The sequence below is a fragment of the Lithobates pipiens genome, unplaced genomic scaffold (genome assembly GCF_037356315.1).
Source record: "Lithobates pipiens isolate NorthernLeopardFrog02 unplaced genomic scaffold, aLitPip1_a1.2 Scaffold_23, whole genome shotgun sequence".
NCBI classification, from domain to species: Eukaryota; Metazoa; Chordata; class Amphibia; order Anura; family Ranidae; genus Lithobates; species Lithobates pipiens.
The window spans coordinates 150,560,171-150,582,298 of record NW_027507785.1 but is presented as its reverse complement, the minus strand read 5'-3'; the positions used below and the strand labels follow the sequence as shown (position 1 = coordinate 150,582,298).

Here is a 22,128-nt window from a genome sequence, read left to right as displayed (position 1 = left end):
GACCACCAATCCCACTGACCACCAATGAAAGAGCATGCATCCCACTGACCACCAATCCCACCGATCAGCAATGTAAGGGCATGCATCCCACTGACCACCAATCCCACCGATCAGCAATGTAAGGGCATGCATCCCACTGACCACCAATCCCACTGACCAGCAATGTAAGGGCATGCATCCCACTGACCACCAATCCCACTGACCAGCAATGTAAGGGCATGCCTCCCACTGACCACCAATGAAAGGTCATGCATCCCACTGACCACCAATCCCACCGATCACCAATCCCACTGACCACCAATGTAAGGGCATGCATCCCACTGACCACCAATGTAAGGGCATGCATCCCACTGACCACCAATCCCCCTGACCACCAATGTAAGGGCATGCATCCCACTGACCACCAATGTAAGGGCATGCATCCCACTGACCACCAATGTAATGTTATGGAATGATATTGCAAGCTCAGTATGTTGACACAGTAAGTGCAAAAAATTGATGGATGCACTGTTGAACAATAAAACTTTATCACATTTATTGAAAAAAGTACAGATAGTAGACGATGCAGCAAAAAAGTTTTGTTGTTTAATTGAATTGCATCAAGCTGCCATGATACCTGACTGGCAGGACTCGTAAAGAAATCAGTAAATTTCTCACGGATGCTGGCCCCTCTGTAATTGCCCCTTGTATGTGTCCAATCAGCGCCTTCCATCTCATCAATTAAATAGTCCTCGAAAAGGTATCCATCTCTTTCACGGACAAAATTGTGGAGTGCACAGGCAGCTTTTACGGCAATTATGGCGTTTTCCATGCTCAGAGTTATTGGGGTATGAAGAAAACGCCATTTGTTTGTCAGGATTCTGAAAGTACACTCCACAACTCTTCGTGCTCTTGTTAGCCGATAATTAAATACCCTTTTCTCCACAGAGAGTGACCTGTTAGCATATGGCCTGAGAATTTTTTCTGACAGAGCGAAAGCCTCATCACTGACAAATATTAAAGGGAGAGAGGGTTCAGATGTTCCAGGGAGTGGTCGTTCATTCGGGAGGTCAAGTGTGTTCTCTCGAATCATTCTTCCAAAACTTGAGTGGGAAAAAAATGCTGGAGTCAGAACTGCTCCCATAAGAACCAATGTCTATGTAGGTGAATGAGTAGTTTGCATCAGCCACTGCCAGAACAAAAGAAAAATATTTTTTATAATTAAAAAATGTCCCACTACCGACTGGCCTCACAATTCTGATATGCTTGCCGTCTATGCCACCAACACAGTTAGGGAAGTTGCAGCGCTCCCAAAACTCAGCTTTGGTGTTCCATTCCTCTTTGATTGGTTTTCTCATGACCACATCTCTTAGGACCTCCCAGATGGCGATACAGGTGTCCCGCACAATTGTGCTCACCGTAGATTTTCCCAATTTGTACTCGTAGTGTAAGCTGGCAAAATTAATTTCCAGTTGCTAGGTACCTGAAAAATAATATGAAATTACTTAGTTATGTTTTTTTTTATTACAGAAGGTCTCATACGCACTAGGTGGCAGAGCCTCAAGGACACACTTCAGAGACACCAGAGACTGCAGCGTGAAGCAAGAAGCCGGTCTGGTGCTCCCCCAAAGCATCCCTATGCCTTCGCCAGATACATGGATTTTTTGAAGCCAGTTTTAGAATTGAGGAAGTAAGTAATCATACATGAATCGGTCACTCTACCATCTCTATCTAATTAAGCTGTCCTACCCCTAACCTTTACTCCCTCTATCAGCTTTATACTTTTTAATTCATAACACAGATCCAATTTAATTTTTTTGTATTGCAGCACGGAAGCAAGTTGGGAGGAGGAGGATGAGGAGGAGGAGGAGGAGCATGCTCCTAGTGTTGACGATGATGGAGTACCATTTGCTTGCACATATCAGGAGGAGTCATCTATCGGAGCTCCAGGGTGAGCAGATCGAGGTACATGAGTCCTCTGCTCATGAGCCGGAAAATGAGGATACCGACGTTTCACCTTCCATCAGAAGGCCAAGGCAAACATCTACTTCCCGCAGGAAGAAAAGCAGCAGGGCAGTAGAACAGGTTGAAGACCAAGACCAGACCAAAAAATTACTACACGTAGTGTCAGGGATCACTGAACAAATCGATGCCCTCACACTGTTTGCCATTAGTTTGGTGCCTCTTCTCAAAGAGGTCTTGCCAGACCAGTACTTTAATATGAGGATTGCAGTGCAACATTGCATCCATTCATTCGCTGTGCCACGCCATGTTTCTGTGTCAACACACGACTGTCCTAGTACCCAAATAATTACTCCCATTTCTTCTGCCTCAGACACTGTGCCAAACCCTTATCCCTCTAGTTTTGCCGAACCCTCTAGCATGCATGAGACCCCCAGATCACGAATACCATATCCTATTCCTTCACCAGTTGTCTCTGTAATTTCACCCCCAAGTAGAACCACGGATATTAGCAGACAAATGGATATGAGACCACTTGACTCAACATCTTACCATGTCCTGACACAAAACAGCCCACCACAGCCCCTGCCAAAACAATTCCCACCTGTAGCAAGACCAATGGAACAGCCCAAATCGATAATTCCAAATCATTATCCATATCACAATCAATCTCTTGAAGTTCCCTCAAACATGCCTACACCCTAACGACACTATGGACCCCCAAGTGTACCACGGGATACCGAGATATCACCACCTGAGCCATGCAGGAAATATCCCTCAACACAAGGTGAAGCCTTGCAGCGAACAACACCAAGCTCTTCGACAGCAACACTACAACGGCATGATGTAACCAAGCCTGATGAACATAGTTCGCCAAGTTTTTTGAATTTGTAGATGACCATCTACCAATTCCGCTACCAACTTCATGTTCTGTTTTTGTTAAATTATTTTTTGTAATTTTGATGGTTTATTCAAAAATACTATCTTATTTCTAATGGCTTGGGGAAATAGAGAGATGGAGAGAAAAAAAGATTAGGGGGAAAGTGGAGATGAAGATGCGAGGGAGGATGAGAGAGTGGGAGATGACAGGGAGGATGAGATGGAGAGGTAGAGTTTCAGTTACTAAAGTTTTGAAAGTTAGAATTAAAGTTCAGTGCAGTTAAAGACAGACCGTCAGAAGAATTTAGAGAGTGAGAGGGAGTTGGAGGAGCTAGATTGTTTCCACAATATTTCGTGCAAAATATGTAATAGCAAAATTACAATTATAAATTATTACAAGTTTTTCTAAAAAAATAAATACTTTTTTGGAAGACAATTTTGTTGTGATATCTGTCTGCATTCTTTGCATTCCTTACTAGAGCTCACTATGGTGCATAGCATAAATTTTCACAAAGTGTATGTGTATATATATATATATATATATATATATATATATATATATATATATATATAAAATTTACCTTAACCACTTCAGCCCCGGACCAATTGTCAGCCTAAGGACCAGAGGTCTTTTTACAATTTCGCACTGCACTGCTTTAACTGGTAATTGCGCGGTCATGCAATGTTGTACCCAAACGAAATTGGCGTCCTTTTCTTCCCAAAAATAGCATTTTCTTTTGATGGTATTTGATTGCCTCTGAGATTTATTTTTTATGATATAAAAAGGAAAATGACTGAAAATTTTGAAAAAAAAAAAAAAAAGATATTTTCTACTTTTTGTTAAAAGAAAAATCGAATAAACTAAATTTTAGTCATACATTTAGGCCAAAAGGTATTCAGCCACATGTCTTTAGTAAAAAAAAAAAAAAAAAGTCAATAAGTGTATATTTATTGGTTTGCGCAAAAGTTATAGCGTCTACAAACTAGAGTACATTTTCTGGAATTTACACCGCTTTTAATTTATGACTGCCTATCTAATTTCTTGAGGTGCTAAAATGGCAGGGCAGTATAAACCCCCCCCCCCCCCACACAAATGACCCCATTTTGGAAAGTAGACAGCCCAAGGAAATTGCTGAGGGGCATGTTGAGCCCATTGAATTTTTTATTTTTTTGTCCCAAGTGATTGAATAATGAGACAAAAAAACAAAAAAAAAAAGTTTACAAAAAGTTGTCACTAAATGATATATTGCTCACACATGCCATAGTTATATGTGGAATTGTACCCCAAAATATATTCTGCTGCTTCTCCTGAGTACGGCGATACCACATATGTGGGACTTTTTGGGAGCCTAGCCACGTACGGCAACCCGAAATCCAATCACTGCCTTCAGGATTTCTAAGGGTGCAAATTTTTGATTTCACTCCTCACTACCTATCACAGTTTCGAAGGCCATAAAATGCCAAAATAGCACAAACCCCCCCCCCCCATGACCCCATTTTGGAAAGTAGACACCCCAAGCTATTTACTGAGAGGCATGTTAAGTCCTTGAAATATTTTATATTTTGCCTCAAGTTGCGGGAATATTACAAACGTTTTTTTTTGCACAAAGTTGTCACTAAATGACATATTGCTCACACATGCTATGGGCATAAGTGAAATTACACCCCAAAATAAATTCTGCTGCTTCTCCTGAGTACGAGGATACCACATGTGGGGGACTTTTTGGGAGCCTAGCCGCGTACGGGACCCCAAAAACCAAGCACCGCCTTCAGGATTTAAATATAAAACGCTGCCAAAAAAAACTGTTAGCGATCGCAGGGATCCGGCCTGACTCTGCGAACGCTGCAGTTATGTGTTTAGTGTTTTGTAAGTGACCGATCGATACTGCACTTGGGTGGGCTGGGCGGAGGGGCAAAACGCAGGTGCTAGCAGGTATCTGGGCTGATCCCGCTAACAATGCCTTTTTTTGGAACCCTAAACGGCTGGGGACGCTAGTATAGATCTGATCAGATATTGATCTGTTCAGATACTATACCACTACAGGAGGTGTATGCTTTGCGCGTGGGTGTTAGCGGTACTGGCACTAACCCAGCGCTGCCTTGGGCAACGCAGACTCTGACCTTAAAACCTAATTGATATCACCTGCCGGGTGATCGGGGGTTAAACCTTTATTGGGTAATGGTGGGTGCCCTGATGCTATAAAAGCAAACTAACTAACCAGAGTTACCCGTAACACTTATACGGTGATCACTGGTGAAAGGGTTAACTAGGGGCAATCAGGGGATTAAAATCTTTATTAGGTAGTATATGGGGGTCCCTGCCGCTATATAAAAACCTGACGGGGAACCTAAATAACTAACTGGCTAACCAGCGTCACCAGTGACACTTATGTGGTGATCGCTGGTGAAAGGGTTAACTCTAGGGGCAATCAGGGGGTTAAAACCTTTATTGGGTAGTATATGGGGGTACCTAATGCTATAAAAACCTGGTAGTGAACCTAAAAAAATAACTAGCTACCTAGCGGCACCAATGACACTAATGCAGCGATCAGAAAAACGATCGCTTAGTGACACTGGCAAAAGGGGGTGAAAGGGTTAACTCTAGGGGCAATCAGGGGGTTAAACCTTTATTGGGGGGACAGGAGGCTACCCTGGACCTAAAACTAACTGCCCTGACACTTTTTACTGTCACAACTGACACTAAATGCAGTGATCAGTAAATAAATGATCACTGCAATCAGTGACAGTGTGACTGGGGGGGGATCGGGGGGTGATTTGTGTGCCTATGTGTACCTACGTGTCAGTGTAGTGTTGGTGCACTTACTATCTCTGCTCTCCTCGCAGTCTGGTCAAAAAGACCACCCCGAGGAGAGTGACATCACTTCCTCCCTGCCTGTGTTTACACTACACAGGCAGAGGAAGCTTCTCATTCGCCAGGAGCGATCGAGAGGGGATGGCCAGAAACCAACGGCCATCCCCTCATCCCGGATTGCTCCTGAAGTGAAACGGACCGCCGCAGCCAGCGGGAGGGGGTCCGATCGGACCCCCCACCCGCTGGAAGGCAAGCACGTACCGGTACGTGCTTGTGCCTGTCGGTGCCATTGTGCCGACGTATTTTTACATGCAGCGGTCCTTAAGTGGTTAACGTAACAAGCAACCTTTCCGCTGGCTCCACACTATTCTGAAAGGTGGTGTTCTGATACTCCAAACGTGTACCAAGCAGCCAAATGAATTTGTCGAAACTAAGGCCGCGTACACACGGGCGGACTGTTCGCCCAACCTTGTCCGCTGAACAGTGTTTGGGCGGACAGTCCGCTCGTGTGTGGGCTTTCAGTGGACAGTTTCAGCGGACAGTTGGACGGACAAAGTCTTTCGGAAATTCCGAAAAACTGTCCGCTGAAACTGTGTTTGAGCGAACAGTCCGCCCGTGTGTGGGCCTGTCCGCTGTACTTTCGAAATGAGCGGACTGTTCCCGCTCGGAAAGTCCGCCCATTTCGAGCGCGTGTACAGGTAGGCGGGGCCCGCGAAGGAGACGTCGCGGGCTCCGCCGCCTGGAATGGGCTTAAAGGGGAACCCCAACGCCGAAAAAAATCGGCGTGGGGGTTCCCCCAAAGTCCACACCAGACCCTTGTCCGAGCACGCTACCCGGCCGGCCAGGAAAGGGGGGCGAGCGAGCGCGCCCCCCCTCCTGAGCCGTACCAGGCCGCGTGCCCTCAACATGGGGGGGTGCCTTGGGGAAGGGGGGGCCGCGCGGCCCCCCCACCCCAAAGCACCTTGTCCCCATGTTGATGAGGACAAGGGCCTCTTCCCGACAACCCTGGCCGTTGGTTGTCGGGGTCTGCGGGCGGGGGGCTTATCGGAATCCGGGAGCCCCCTTTAAGAAGGGGGCCCCCGGATACCGGCCCCCCACCCTATGTGAATGAGTATGGGGTACAATGTACCCCTACCCATTCACCTGTGAAATAAAGTACAAAAAAAAACACAACACAGGGAAAAAATATTTTATTGCACAGCTCCGGGGGGTCTTCCGTCTTCGGGGGTCTTCTCGCCGGACTCCTCCGCTATCTGTGTGTAGCTCTTTTACTAGCGGAGGAGTCCGGCTTTCTTCCTCCCCGCCGCCGGCCTCTTCTCCCGACTTCGGGGGTCTTGTCCCCCTCTTCGGTTCTTCTGCCGGGCCACCGCGCCTTCTTGTAGCTCTTTTACAGGCGGTGGCCCGGTCTTCTGTCGCCGCTGCCTTCCGTTCTTCTGTCGCCGCCTTCGGTTCTTCTGCCGGGCCACCGCGCCTTCTTGTAGCTCTTTTACAGGCGGTGGCCCGGTCTTCTGTCGCCGCTGTCGTCGCCGCCGCCGCCTTCCGTTCTTGTTCTTCTTCTTGTTCTTCTTCTTCTTCTCCTGGAGATGTTGACTCGACGAGCTCTCCGGCCGGAATGCCAGGGACACGCTCCGCTGCCACTTATATAGTGACAATGGGGCGGTGTCACATGGTATATGTCACATGGGTTGGTCACATGGGTTGATGTCACATGGGGACTATGACATCGTAAGGGGGCGGGGTCACCATGTGACCAACCCATGTGACATATACCATGTGACACCGCCCCATTGTCACTATATAAGTGGCAGCGGAGCGTGTCCCTGGCATTCCGGCCGGAGAGCTCGTCGAGTCAACATCTCCAGGAGAAGAAGAAGAAGAACAAGAAGAAGAACAAGAACGGAAGGCGGCGGCGGCGACGACAGCGGCGACAGAAGACCGGGCCACCGCCTGTAAAAGAGCTACAAGAAGGCGCGGTGGCCCGGCAGAAGAACCGAAGGCGGCGACAGAAGAACGGAAGGCAGCGGCGACAGAAGACCGGGCCACCGCCTGTAAAAGAGCTACAAGAAGGCGCGGTGGCCCGGCAGAAGAACCGAAGAGGGGGACAAGACCCCCGAAGTCGGGAGAAGAGGCCGGCGGCGGGGAGGAAGAAAGCCGGACTCCTCCGCTAGTAAAAGAGCTACACACAGATAGCGGAGGAGTCCGGCGAGAAGACCCCCGAAGACGGAAGACCCCCCGGAGCTGTGCAATAAAATATTTTTTCCCTGTGTTGTGTTTTTTTTTGTACTTTATTTCACAGGTGAATAGGTAGGGGTACATTGTACCCCATACTCATTCACATAGGGTGGGGGGCCGGTATCCGGGGGCCCCCTTCTTAAAGGGGGCTCCCGGATTCCGATAAGCCCCCCGCCCGCAGACCCCGACAACCAACGGCCAGGGTTGTCAGGAAGAGGCCCTTGTCCTCATCAACATGGGGACAAGGTGCTTTGGGGTGGGGGGGCCGCGCGGCCCCCCCTTCCCCAAGGCACCCCCCCATGTTGAGGGCACGCGGCCTGGTACGGCTCAGGAGGGGGGGCACGCTCGCTCGCCCCCCTTTCCTGGCCGGCCGGGTAGCGTGCTCGGACAAGGGTCTGGTGTGGACTTTGGGGGAACCCCCACGCCGATTTTTTTCGGCGTTGGGGTTCCCCTTTAAGCCCATTCCAGGCGGCGGAGCCCGCGACGTCTCCTTCGCGGGCCCCGCCTACCTGTACACGCGCTCGAAATGGGCGGATTTGCCTCCTCCTTACGTGGGAGAGTCCGTTCATTTCAAAAGTTGAGCGAACTGTTTGGCAAACAGTTTGCTGAAACAGTCCGCTCGTGTGTGGGCAAGTCCGCTCATGCAAATTTTGAGCGGACTGTTTGCCGAAACTGTTTGACGAACAAGGTTGGGCAAACAGTCCGCGCGTGTGTACGCGGCCTTAGAATAAAACCACAATACCAATGTAAGTGACAGGATAAAGCACATACACACAATCAAATTGAATGGTAAGAGGCAAGAGTTCTAATAAAAGGAGAAAAGAGATAGAAAGTGGGATTGGTGGTCAGTGGGATGCATGCCCTTACATTGCTTGTCAGTGGGATTGGTGGTCAGTGGGATGCATGCCCTTACATTGCTGGTCAGTGGGATTGGTGGTCAGTGGGATGCATGCCCTTACATTGCTGGTCAGTGGGATTGGTGATCAGTGGGATTGGTGGTCAGTGGGTTGCATGCCCTTACATTGGTCAGTAGGAATGGTGGTCAATGGGATGCATGTCAGTGATAGAAAGAAGGAGGGAGGAGGAGAAGGAAGGTAAAGAAGGTGCAATTACTAACCTATTTACTGACATACGGGAATAGTTGAAGAACTTCTCCTCATGCTGCCCAAGATCATTGTAGAGGATGATCCTGGCCTCTCTTCCCTATTTTGGATAATTGGATGGATCCAATATCTTCTTGTACTCATCAATCTCTTCCTCCTCCTGCTCCTTTTCCTCCTGGCTTTGTCCATCAGCACTGCAGCAGTAGCAGTAACAACTGCTGCCATGATTAATGGCATATGATGAAACCTAATGGCCAAAAATCTAAATCCTCACTTACTACACACAAACAAACTACACTCCTCAATGACAATACTCTCCCCACAAAAGAAAAGCGGGAGGAGCACAGGAAATTAACATCCATTTTTTTTCTTGCCTTTTCGATTGGCCTGAGCACAAAACGCACCTGTGCCTCATTTACAATCTAAGCGCATTGAATTTGCATTAAATTCGCAATACAATCGTGCTGGTAAAAACCAAACACGCAATGAAAAAATGTGTGCGCTAGGGACACTACACCCTATATAAGATTGTGCGGTGCAGAAATATGGCTGATCCAAATGATGTCTTCATGACGAAACGCATAGGGTGTGGCCATAGTACGTCTCCCCTCTCAATCAGAGCAGTTCAGCTCGTTCAAGACGGCGTCAGCTGTAATATTGTTGCATGCTAAATATATTGGCAAATGTGAGTACAACCTTTTAGACATTCCTTTTTTTTATATGGAATAACTGGATGAGGGGCTGCAATACGCTAAAGTAAGAAGGTTCCAGGAAAATACCTTAAAGCGGCACAGGGGCTTACTCTGAATGCGCAAATACCCCTAAATCCCTGTACACACAGTCGGAGATTTCGACAACCAAATCCTTCGGATTATGTTTGTCGGATTTTGTCCGTCGGATCTTGTCCGAAACTGTTGCATATACACGGTCAGACTAAGTTGTCAAAAAATCCGATCTTTCAGAACGTGATGACGTAATTTCGTTACGATGGGATTACATTCAGGCTAGTAGCCATTAGCTTTGATGTAGGAATTTGATCTGAGCATGCCTGGCACTTTGTCCGATCAAAATTCTCTACACATGATCGGAGTATGTCCGATCGAACCAGTTGGTCGGGAAATATTTCCAACAAGTTGGAAAATTGGGTCCGACGGATATTCCGACGGAATCAGTCCGATGCATACCACACACAGTCGGATTATCCGACAACGCGGTCCGATAGGACACATTCCGATGGATTCTCAGACCGTGTGTACAAGGCTTTAGAGGTAAGGCATCTGATACAAAATCACTACCTGCACGGAAAATCGTACTGGCACTTTCTTTCAGTCACATTCACCAAAATAATTGTCCGTTGTGCACAAGTCACTTTCTTCACGTTTATGGACTATACAACAGTTTTTAAGCATATTTAATTTATATATCTAATTTATTCATATATTTGCATCTAATTTCATATATTTCTATCAAATCAAATTTTTTACTTTATACTTTTTTTTCCCCTCTTCCAGGGGGTTGATTGGTCTCTTACCTTTTTGTCCTTGTTTTTTTTTTTTGTCACACAATTTAAGGGAACAAATCGGACATCATTTTATATTGGCTACACAACACTAAGGTTATTTTTTAGGGTTATATTTCAATCACTATACATATTTATTCACATTTTTTAATTATTTAACCACTTAACAACCGGCCCATAGCCGAACGATGGCTACAGGGCGGTTGTTTAACTCTGGGAGGCTGTCATATGACGTCCTCCCAGAATTCCGCTCTCGCGCGCCCCCTGGGGCACGCACTCGAGAGCATCCGTGACCGCCTGACCACATCGCGGCCGTTTACGACATGATCGCTCCGTCAAATGTTATGACGCCGGTTCCTCCCTCCCCCTCTCTGTACCGATCGCAGTGGAGCGGAGGGGGAACAGATCGGTGTCAGCAGCGCTGTGGGCTGCATCTGCAGTGCCCACATCGCTGCTCACCGAAAATTAACACCTCAATTCCCTGCCATTACTCTGCAATACTCTGCAATGCCCTGCAACACTCTGCAATGCCCTGCAACACTCTGCAATGCCCTGCAACACTGCAACACCCGCCAATACCCTGCAACACCCGCCAATACCCTGCAACACCCGCCAATACCCTGCAACACTCTGCAATGCTCTGCAACACCCGTCAATACCCTGCAACACTCTGCAATACTCTGCAACACCCACCAATACCTTGCAACACTCTGCAATGCTCTGCAACACCCGCCAATAACCTGCAACACTCTGCAATGCTCTGCAACACCCGCCAATAACCTGCAACACTCTGCAATACCCTGCAACACTCTGCAATGCTCTGCAACACCCGCCAATACACTGCAACACTCTGCAATGCCCTGCAATAACCTGCAACACTCTGCAATACCCTGCAACACTCTGCAATGCTCGGCAACACCCGCCAATACCCTGCAACACTCTGCAATGCTCTGCAACACCCGCCAATACCCTGCAACACTCTGCAATGCTCTGCAACACCCGCCAATACCCTGCAACACTCTGCAATACCCTGAAACACTCTGCAATGCTCTGCAACACCCACCAATACCCTGCAACACTCTGCAATGCTCTGCAACACCCGCCAATACCCTGCAACACTCTGCAATGCTCTGCAACACCTGCCAATACCCTGCAATGCTCTGCAACGCAATACTCTGCAACGCCATACTCGGAGATACCCAGCCATACTCGGAGATACCCAGCTATACCCAGCCATAGTCGGTGATACCCTGCAGTACCCAGCCATAGACATCCCCCCTCCCGCCGCCCTCCGGTGCTTCTACCGACTCACCAATACAATCAAAGCCAGAATCTTTTTTTTCTCTAGTCGTCTGTCCAGGACAGCACTAGAGAGATAGGCTCCACCTCCAGAGGCAGGAAACACAAACCAGATCTTTAAAGGGCGGTCTCCGTCCCTTCCCCTTCAGTCTTTGTGTTTCCTCCACCAGAGGAGGAGGCTGGATCAGGAGCTCTCCTTCCCCTGACGGTGGGATAGCCCATAAGAGACGGGGAAGGAGTTCTGGGTACCTGTTGGTAACAGACATCTGAAGTCCTCCGGTCGGGTTGACTGCAGCTACGAACCGGCGTTCTCCTTCTGAAGCCCAGGGAGGGCTGTCGTTTCCCCACCTGACAATAGGTTCAAAATTGGGCGCAAAGTCAGGTGGGGGGCGGGCACAGGCATCAAGTTCCGGCCTGTGGAACGCAGGAGGAGGATAGAGGACTTCCGGCAATCCACTACCGGTTCCGGGTCGCGCGGCGAGCGTGGACGTTCGGGACCTTGGCGGCTATTTTAAAAAGCCGCGACCACAAAGCGTTCGTGCTGCATCGCTTACGAAGGGAAAAGCCTCCAGGCGGTTAGGCGTGATTCCGATCGAATATGGATGCAGTGGAGAGTGGCAGTGGAGCCGAACCAGCTCAGGTAGGCAAACACAGAGGTGTCTTGTACCTACAGGGCTGGGAGAGAGGGGGGGGGAGTAATGGACTAATCAATGCAAAGGCATTCTGAAATGGTCCAGGTGTATTTTTCCTCCCTCCCTCTCTCAAACAGGATCCGGACTAAAGAGTCTTGTGAATCCTGTTAGCGGTTGGTGGGGTGCACATAGGTGTTTGGTGAAGGCGTCCTATTTTGCTAAGGTTTCGCTGACGTTAGCTTGTCTGTTTTTCCCTTCCTTCTTCTCTCCTTCTCTTGCCTTAGGCTCTGCCCAAAGAACCAGAGAGGTCAGGGGGGAAGAAGAGATGTCCTTCATGTATGAGTAAATTAAAAGAAGGATGGTCTAAGCCCCTTTGCAAACCATGCATAGACAAATTGGTCTATAAGGAAGCTACGGGAGCTTGTAAGGATTTGATTTCTGGAGTACAGAAAGAAATGGAGTCCATCAAAGCAATGTTAGCGAACCTTGAGACCCCAAAATCAGCCGCAGTTCCCTCTGCTTCCACCCCAGTGGAAGGTGACGAATCAGAGGAGGAGGAACTTGATTCTCTGAATGGCCTAAGTGAGGCGGCATCATCCAGAGATGTTCCTGTTCAAGGGTCAAGCTCTCCCAGATACAGGCTCTCACTCGAGGAGGTTGATGCCTTACTGGGGGTAATTTATGAGACGCTCGAAATTAGAGAGGAGCCAGTCTCCCTGTCCTTGCATGACCGGATGTATCAGACCCTAAAAACAGATTCAGTTAGGGTCTTTCCGGTTCATAGCACACTGATAGATTCAATCAAAAAAGAGTGGGAGGAACCAGAGAAAAAGTTATTTTTCCCTAAAAGTATGAAGCGGAGATTCCCCTTCAGCGAGGACCCCTCTTGTGTTTGGAATAAAGTGCCCAAGGTAGACGCAGCTTTTTCCCAGTGTGCAAAGTCAACAGACCTCGCCTTTGAGGACATGGGTGTTCTTAAGGAACCCATGGATAAAAGCATGGAGGTACTATTGAAGAGGTCATGGGAAGTAACCATGAATAACTTAAAACCTGCAATGGCCACGACAATAGTGGCTCACAACTTGGAGGTCTGGCTGGAACAATTACAAGGCCATTTGGAAGGGGGTACCTCCAGAAAGGAAATTCTGGATTCCCTTCCTATGCTACATAAAGCAGCAGGTTATATAGCAGATGCCTCTGCGGAGTCTGTTAAATTGTCAGCCAGGACCGCTGCCCTCGTAAATTCATCTCGCAGGGCACTTTGGCTGAAGTCTTGGTCAGGAGACTGGGCCTCAAAAGTGAGGTTATGTGGCATCCCCTTTGAGGGAGACCTTTTGTTCGGGCAGGATCTTGAGAAAGTCCTGGACCGTACTGCGGACAAGAAGAAGGCCTTTCCTGTCAAATCTAAAAAGACTACAGGTAAACGCTTTTTTCGTCCTCAAAGGCAGGGGCAGTCACAAGGACAGACCTCTAAGGAGTCAACCCCTAAGAAACAGTGGATGGGAGGAAAACAGAAAAGCAATCTCTTTTCCTCTTCTAAAAAAACCACTAAATCACAGTGACGTGGTTCCTGTGGGGGGGAGACTGGGACAGTTCCTCCCACAGTGGGAAAACGCTACCCCAAATTCTTTTATTCTGAGGATCATCAGGGAGGGTTACAAAATACAGTTCAAACACATCCCACCTGCAAGGATGTGTCTGACCAAGCCTCCCAAAGACCCCCAGAAAGCGACAGCTTTGCTGTCGCAAATTGGCGATTTAATAGATCAGAGGGTTCTAGTGCCAGTCCCGCCACAGGAAATAAATCACGGTTTCTATTCGCACGTGTTTGTAGTGAGGAAACCGTCAGGCAAATTCCGGTTGATTTTGAATCTGAAGTTACTGAACAAGTGGGTAACTTACAAGAAATTCCGGATGGAAATTTTTTTACAGTGAGATCAGTACTCCCTCCAAATTGTTTTATGGCCTCTCTCGATCGATCTAAGGGACGCATATCTACACATCCCGATTCGAGAAGACTCTCAAAAGTATTTGAGGATAGCGATTCTTTGGGGAAGTCAGATTCAATACCTCCAATTCAGGGCTCTGCCATTCGGTCTGTCTTCTTCCCCCAGGATATTCACCAAGGTCCTGGCAGAAGCATTGGCTCCCCTAAGGCTGAAAGGGATCGCTGTCATACCGTACTTGGACGACCTTTTATTCTTCGCCCCCTCAAAGCTCCAACTGCAGGGAGATCTGAGGGTAGCTATCTCTTGCCTAAAAAGGCTGGGGTGGTTGATAAACGAAGAAAAGTCGCACCTGATACCAACACAGGCCATACAGTATCTAGGTTTTCTGGTGGATTCAGTGTCACAGAAAGTCTTCCTCACAGGGGAAAAAGTGGAAAAGGTGAAAGAGATGGTAACCTTCTTGCAGTCCAATCGGACAATTTCCATCCGGTCAGCTATGGCAGGGTTGGGCCTATTAGTGGCAACAATCCCTGCAGTTCCTTGGGCAAGAGCTCATTTCAGGTGTCTCCAGGCCAATATTCTGAGCAGCTGGGACGGGACACAAGAGTCCCTGGACGGGACTATCCATCTATCCTCAAAGACCAAAAGGTCTCTTTGGTGGTGGAAGAGAGAGGAGAACCTAGTACGGGGTCTATGGTGGTCTCCTCCAGTGTCTGTTCGCATCACCACGGATGCCAGTGCTTGGGGGCCCATTTGGGGTCGAAAGTAGCCCAAGGATGCTGGGGGAAGACACAGTCCCAAAGGTCGGCCAATTGGAGGGAGTTGCAGGCAATCTGGGAAGCCTTAAGGGCGTTTGCCAGGGATCTGAAGGACCACCATGTACAGATCCTCTCGGACAGTATAGTGGCGGTTTCCTACCTAAACAAGCAGGGAGGAACAAGATGCCCGTCCTTGATCAAGCTAACAAGTACGATCATGCATTGGGCAGAAGAAAACCTAAAATCGGTTACAGCGGTCCATCTAAAGGGGGTGGACAACCACCTGGCAGACTTTCTGAGTCGACACCGGGTGTACGAATCAGAATGGTCACTAAACAGGGAGATTTTCCAGCTGTTCCAGCTGGAAGTGGACTTGTTCACCAGGAAAGCGAACACCCAGGTCCCAGTATACTTCTCCCTAGAGAGGGAGGCAGGGGCAAAAGGGATAGACGCTTTGGCACAAAGCTGGGCATTTCACATTTGCTACGCCTTCCCCCCATTCAAGCTAATTCCTCTAGTCCTGAGGAAATTTTTGCAGGAACGGACCACATTGATACTAGTGGTTCCGTATTGGCCGAAGAGACCATGGTTTTCGATGCTGCTGGGCCTGACAGACGAGCCTCCCCTCATACTGCCCGAGAGAGAGGATCTGCTGTCCCAGGGTCCAGTTCTGTTGCCAGAACTGCAGACCCTAAAGTTATCGGCCTGGCGTCTGAAGAGAGTCTCTTGAAGTCTAAGGGACTTTCGGATAGGGTAATTAAAACACTGCTTTCTAGTAGAAAGAAGGTAACCCAAGCAATTTATGTTAAGTACTGGAAGGTTTTTTTGTTCATGGTTGGACACTAAAAAGGTGTCTATAAGTATCCCGACAGTCTTGGAGTTTTTACAAGACGGTGTGGATAAGGGACTGGCCATTAGTACCTTAAAGGTACAAATTGCGGCCCTGTCTGTTTTTTTGGATCAACCTCTGGCGGTAGACCCGCTAGTTAGCAGGTTCTTTAAGGGGTTGACCAGGATTAAACCTGTTCCTTTCAAAATTTTACCCAAATGGGACCTGTCAATTGTGTTACAGGGATGGGTAAAAAAGTCTCTGGAAGAAGAACCTTCCTTGAAATGGATCACGCTTAAAACTGTGTTCCTAGTGGCTATTTCCACAGCCAGACGCATTAGCGAGCTTCAGGCACTTTCGGTGAAAGAGCCGTTTTTACAAATTTTTGAAGATAGGCTGGTGTTGCGCATGGACCCTGGGTTTTTACCCAAAGTAGTGACAAAGTTCCATAGAACACAGGAAATTGTTTTACCTTCGTTCTGTGGGTCTCCCACTAATCCTAAGGAGGTATAGTTTAACCAACTGGATGTGAGAGCCTGTGTCTTACAATATCTGGAGATGTAAAAAAACATTAGAAAATCAGATGCATTATTTTTTTACATGCGGGTAAAAAATTGGGGTCACAAGCTTCAAAAAATACAATTGCAAGGTGGATCAAACAAGCTATTGTAGAAGCCTACAAAGGAATGAAAATGGAATGTCCTTTTTCCCCCATGGCTCACTCCACACGGGCACTATCGACCTCATGGGCAGAGCGAGCTGGAGCAACATCAGAACAAATTTGTCGAGCAGCAACTTGGTCAAGCTACTCGACGTTTATGAAGCATTACAGATTGGACCTTATCTCAGCGCAAGACCAGGCGTTTGGGAGAAAGGTCCTTCAAGCGGTAGTCCCCCCCTAATCTGGTAAGTTCTCGTTGATCCTCTCTAGTGCTGTCCTGGACAGACGACTAGAGAAAACGAGAGTTAGACTTACCGGTAACTCTGTTTCTAGGAGTCGTCCAGGACAGCATGGATTCCCTCCCTATATGCTGTTATAATGCTGGACAAGTGTTTTTGTCGTTACAGAAGCCGTTTCCGGGGAAGTTCTCGTTTACAAGACTGAAGGGGAAGGGACGGAGACCGCCCTTTAAAGATCTGGTTTGTGTTTCCTGCCTCTGGAGGTGGAGCCTATTTCTCTAGTGCTGTCCTGGACGACGCCTAGAAACAGAGTTACCGGTAAATCTAACTCTCGTTTTTTTTCAGGCTTCCCAGCCTAGAGGTGAGATGTGGGGTCTTATTGACCCCATATCTCACTGTAAAGAGGACCTGTCATGTCATATTCCTATTACAAGGGATGTTTACATTCCTTGTAATAGGAATAAAAGTAATCAAAAAATTTATTTTTGGGGAAAAAAATGTCAAACTAAAATAAAGTAAAATGAATAATAAAAAAATATTTTTTTTTAAAGCGCCCCTGTCCCCATGTGCTCGCATGCAGAAGCGAACGCATCCGTAAGTCCCGCCCACATATGAAAACAGTGTTCAAACCACACATGTGAGGTATCGCTGCGAACGTTAGCGCGAGAGCAATAATTCTAGCCCTAGACCTCCTCTGTAACTCAAAACATATAACCAGTAAAAAAAAATTAAATCGTCGCCTATGGGGATTTTTAAGTAGCGACGTTTGGCGCCATTCCACGAGTGTGTGCAATTTTGAAGCGTGACATGTTAGGGATCTATTTACTCAGCATAACTTCATCTTTCACATTATGCAAAAATTGGGCATAACTTTACTGCGTTTTTTTTAAGCACAAAACTGTTTTTTTTCCAAAAAAAAAGCATTCGAAAAATTGCTGCGCAAATACCGTGTGAGATAAAAAGTTGCAACGACCACCGTTGTATTCTCTAGGGTGTTTGCTAAAAAAACATATATAATGTTTTAGGATTCTATGTAATTTTCTAGCAAATAAATGATGATTTTTACATGTAGGAGAGAAATGTCAGAATTGTCCTGGGTGCTCCAGAACGTCTGATGGCGCTCCCTGCATGTTGGGCCTCTGTATGTGGCTACGCTGTGTAAAAGCCTCACACATGTGGTATCGCCGTACTCGGGAGTAATAGCAGAATGTGTTTTGGGGTGTAATTTGTGGTATGCATATGCTGTGTGTGAGAAATAAACTGATAATATGACAACTTTGTGAAAAAAAAAAAAGTAAAAAAAAATCTTGATTTTGCAAAGAATTGTGGGAAAAAATGACAACTTCAAAAAACTTATCATGCCTCTTACAAAATACCTTGGAATGTCTTCTTTCCAAAAAGGGGTCATTTGGGGGGTATTTGTACTTTTCTGGCATGTTAGGGTCTCAAGAATTGAAATAGGCCGTCAGGTGTGATCAATTTTCAGATATTGGCACCATAGCTTGTGGACTCTCTAACTTTCACAAAGACCAAATAATATCCACCAATTTGTACTTATTTTTACCAAAGATATGTAGTAGTATACATTTTGGCCAAAATTTATGAAGAAAAAATTACTAATCTGCTAAATTTTATAACAGAAACAAAGAAAAATTCATTTTTTTACAGAATTTTCTGTATTTTCTCTTTTATAGCACAAAAAATAAAAAACCGAGCGGTGATTAAATACCACCAAAAGAAAGCTCTATTTGTGTGAAAAAAGGACAAAAATTTCATATAGGTCCAGTGTTGCATGACTGAGTAGTTGTCATTCAAAATGTGAGAGCAACAAAAGCTGAAAAATGGTCTGGTTAAGGGTGTTTAAGTGCCCAGTGGTCAATAACACCCAACTTAATGGGTTTCTTTTACTAGTGCTATTTTCTTCACAGTGAGTTTTTCTAAATATATTTTGCTTGGAATTTTTAAACCTAGCACAGAATGCTTAACACACACAAACATTTTACCTGCATACGGTACACACTTGGAAACAGCACTTTCTTATATTAATAAGTGAGTTTATTCATATTTTTATTTTATTTTGTTATATTTATTTGGGTCACATACATATTTCACAAATACCTGACAGAGTGTCTAACATAGAATGTTGGTTTCAGGCACTTGTAGTCTTTTAATTAAATTTTTGGAGTTTGAACTTTGCAGATCAATCTTGGCTGATATTTTTATAACAATATTCTGATAGTATAATTTTTCCTAGCACAATTTTCCCTTCAGTGAATTAGAGGGTAGCAACATTTCTACTTTCCTTCCTTTTTTAATTCTTTTTACTCTACCTATGGGTAGAAGTAAACTGTAGAGGCAGCTACCACCCCCAAAAGTATAAAAGTGTGCATATACATTTTTATTTTTTCCATATATTCCGTAACGCAGTATCATCCCTCTTTTTCTTGCTGAGTAAAACGTGCCCCTTGAAAATGCCTGTATCCACACACCCATACAACTTGCATACCACTTGTGTGCTCTGTGTCCCTCCGTCAGCCAACCAGACACTTCCAGAGTGCCAACCTTTTAAAGCCATTGAGCCTTGTGCCTGTGCCGTGTCTCGCGTGCATGACAGCGGCGTCTCAGCCATGCCCCCCACGTTCTGGAACTCCACTCCCGTGCTCTGTGCGGGGGGGGGGCGGGTGTCTCAGCAGGAAGAAACCTCCCCTCCTGAAACAATGGATCAATGGATGGCACTTTAGATGGATCAGTTTGCACAGCTCATTGATCCCGTCGGGGATTGTTTAGCGGAGCTCTGTTAGCATTTCATCAACCGTGACCAACACCTTAGACGCTGGCAAAAAAAACTAAGGGCACTCCCAGTATGGGAGGGGTTATATAGGGAGGGGCACTTCCCGTTTGCTTTTTGGTTATACCAGTGTCCATTCACCTAAAGGTGGCCTATAACCCACAGTTATTACTATGGTGCTCTGTGATGTCCGATAAAGAAAGTATAGTGTTCTCAAAAATGCAGCATTAGCGGGATCAGCCCCGACACCTGCGTTTAGGGCCCCCCCAAGTGAAGTGTCAGTTGATCACTGTCGCTTCAGATAGATAGAGGTCACTGCTAAGGTCAGTGGTACCCCACCCGACCCCTGGTTTCTGAGGTGCTACAATCGCATGATGCTTCTCATATGCAGCAGAGTGCCGGTACTAGTGCCGCTCTACCTTTTGGTGAGCTGGCGAGCACCAGAGGCCTAGTACATCCTGGTCGTAGACAAACCTGCAGTAACACTTGGTGGCATGGCAAGTCCCATTAGGGGAGTTCAAGCTGGTGCAGTGACTAGCACAAGTAGTGTCCCGCAGCCACCAAGAATTCAAAGACAGGCCCGTAGAGCCCAGAGTGTCCATCCCGCCGCCCTTGCAAACCCATATTGGGAGCCCACAGATTCTGCAGCACCTGTACTTCCCCCATTCCCTGCCCAACCCCAAAGTCGGGTGGAAACAGCAGATTTAACTTCCCCTGGTCTTTTTGAGCATTTTTTTCACGGAAGATCTGTATGGATATATTGTGGACCAAAGCAATTTATATACCAATCAATTTATCACCGCAAACCCAAATTCGAACCTTACCAGACAATTTGCATGGAAAAGTATCACTGTTTCCGAATTTAAAGTGATTGTAAAGTTTTTTTCCCTTTAAAAAAATAAAAATAAAATAAAAACCCTGTCATACTTACCTGCTCTGTGCAGTTGGATTTGCACAGAGCAGCCCAGATCCTCCTCTCCTTGGGTCCCTCTTCACTGCTCCTGGCCCCTCCCTCCTGTCGAGTGCCCCCACAGCAAGCAACTTTCTATGGGGGTACCCAAGCCAAGTAACAGCTCCGTGTCTATTCAGACACGGAGCCCAGACCTAGCCCTGCCCCTTCTCTCCCCTGATTGGCTAACTGACTTTAATTGATAGCTGTGGGAGCCAATCAGGAGAGTCCTGGATGGCTATCACACTCGTGGACATCGCTGGACAGAGATGGGCTCAGGTAAGTAATTAGGGGGTGCCGGGGAGGCTGTTGCACACAGAAGTTTTTTTATCTTAATTCATAGACTGCACCTTCTCTCTTTACAATCACTTTAGGACTTTTGTGGGCCTATACCTTAACACAGACATTACTAAAGAACGAGTTGCGATCATATTGGTCCACAGACAGAATTTATAATATGCATCAAAGCATGCACTTCAAATGACAATGAACTCTGTCGTCCTCGGGGTGACCCTGGATGTGATCGGCTCCACATAATTAAACAGTTTCTCCCCAGCAAGCGTGCCAGATATGAGGTCAAAATATATAGGCTCTGTGACAGGGCAACAAGGCTATACATGTAGTTTTCGGATTTATGAGGGAAAATATAGCAGCGTGCGACTGCCCAGACTACATAAGAAACAGTAGCAAGTTTGTTTGGGACTTGGTGTCATCTTTATTCAGAAAGGGGTACCACTTGTACATGGACAATTATTACACAAGTGTAGAGCTGCACAATTCTGGCAAAAATTAAAATCGCGATTTTTTTTTAGCTTAGAAGATCATGATTCTCATGGCGTAACATCTTTCACATCGTACAAATTTTTTTTTTTTCCCAAAAAAATTGCATTTGAAAGACTGCTGTGCAAATACAGTGCACCATAAAATACATACCATTATATTCTCTAGGGTCGCTGCTATATATTTTTTTTTTTTTATTTGTTTGGGGGTTGATGTAACAAATTTGGCAGACTGCCCATTTTGTTTTTTGTTTTTTACAGCGGTTAGCAGTAAGCAGAGAAGGGCTCTGTACTGAATTGAAGAAATGCTATTTTAAGATCGTGAGGGGGGTTGAATCATGTTTGCGATTCTTTAACGATTAATCGTGCAACTCTACACAAGCTTGCCACTTTAGACCCCTTTTTGAGTTTGGAATTGGAGCATGTGGTACTGTGCGACCTAATCGCCGGGGCTTCACCCAACGGCTTGTAAATTCCCAAATTATATGGGGAGAGAGAGCCCGCTTGAAATGTAATAAATTGCTTGAAGGGAAGTGGAAGGACAAATAGAATGTTTTCGTTCTGTCTTCCATTCACACGGATACAACAGTCCAAACTGCAATGGCGACTGGTGTTGAGAAGCCCCTCTCTGTTTATGACTACAAACTTAACATGGGAGGGGTGAACTTCAAAAAGATGATGGAGCTGTGCTCAATTTCCCCGTAAGGCCAGATGCTGGTACAAGAAAGTGTCTGTATATTTATTTAATTCGGCTCTGTT

The 22,128-nt window shown here is 46.5% G+C and overlaps 1 long non-coding RNA gene across 1 annotated transcript in view; it reads right to left on the bottom strand.

The window, feature by feature from the left end:
* Nucleotides 1-510: 510 nt before the first annotated feature.
* The window catches only part of LOC143927959 (uncharacterized), a 146,568-nt gene continuing 124,950 nt past the window's right edge, over nt 511-22,128 (bottom strand). The window contains exon 2 of the long non-coding RNA XR_013262358.1: nt 511-1,462. This is a non-coding gene — a long non-coding RNA (uncharacterized LOC143927959). The remainder of the gene's footprint in view (nt 1,463-22,128) is intronic.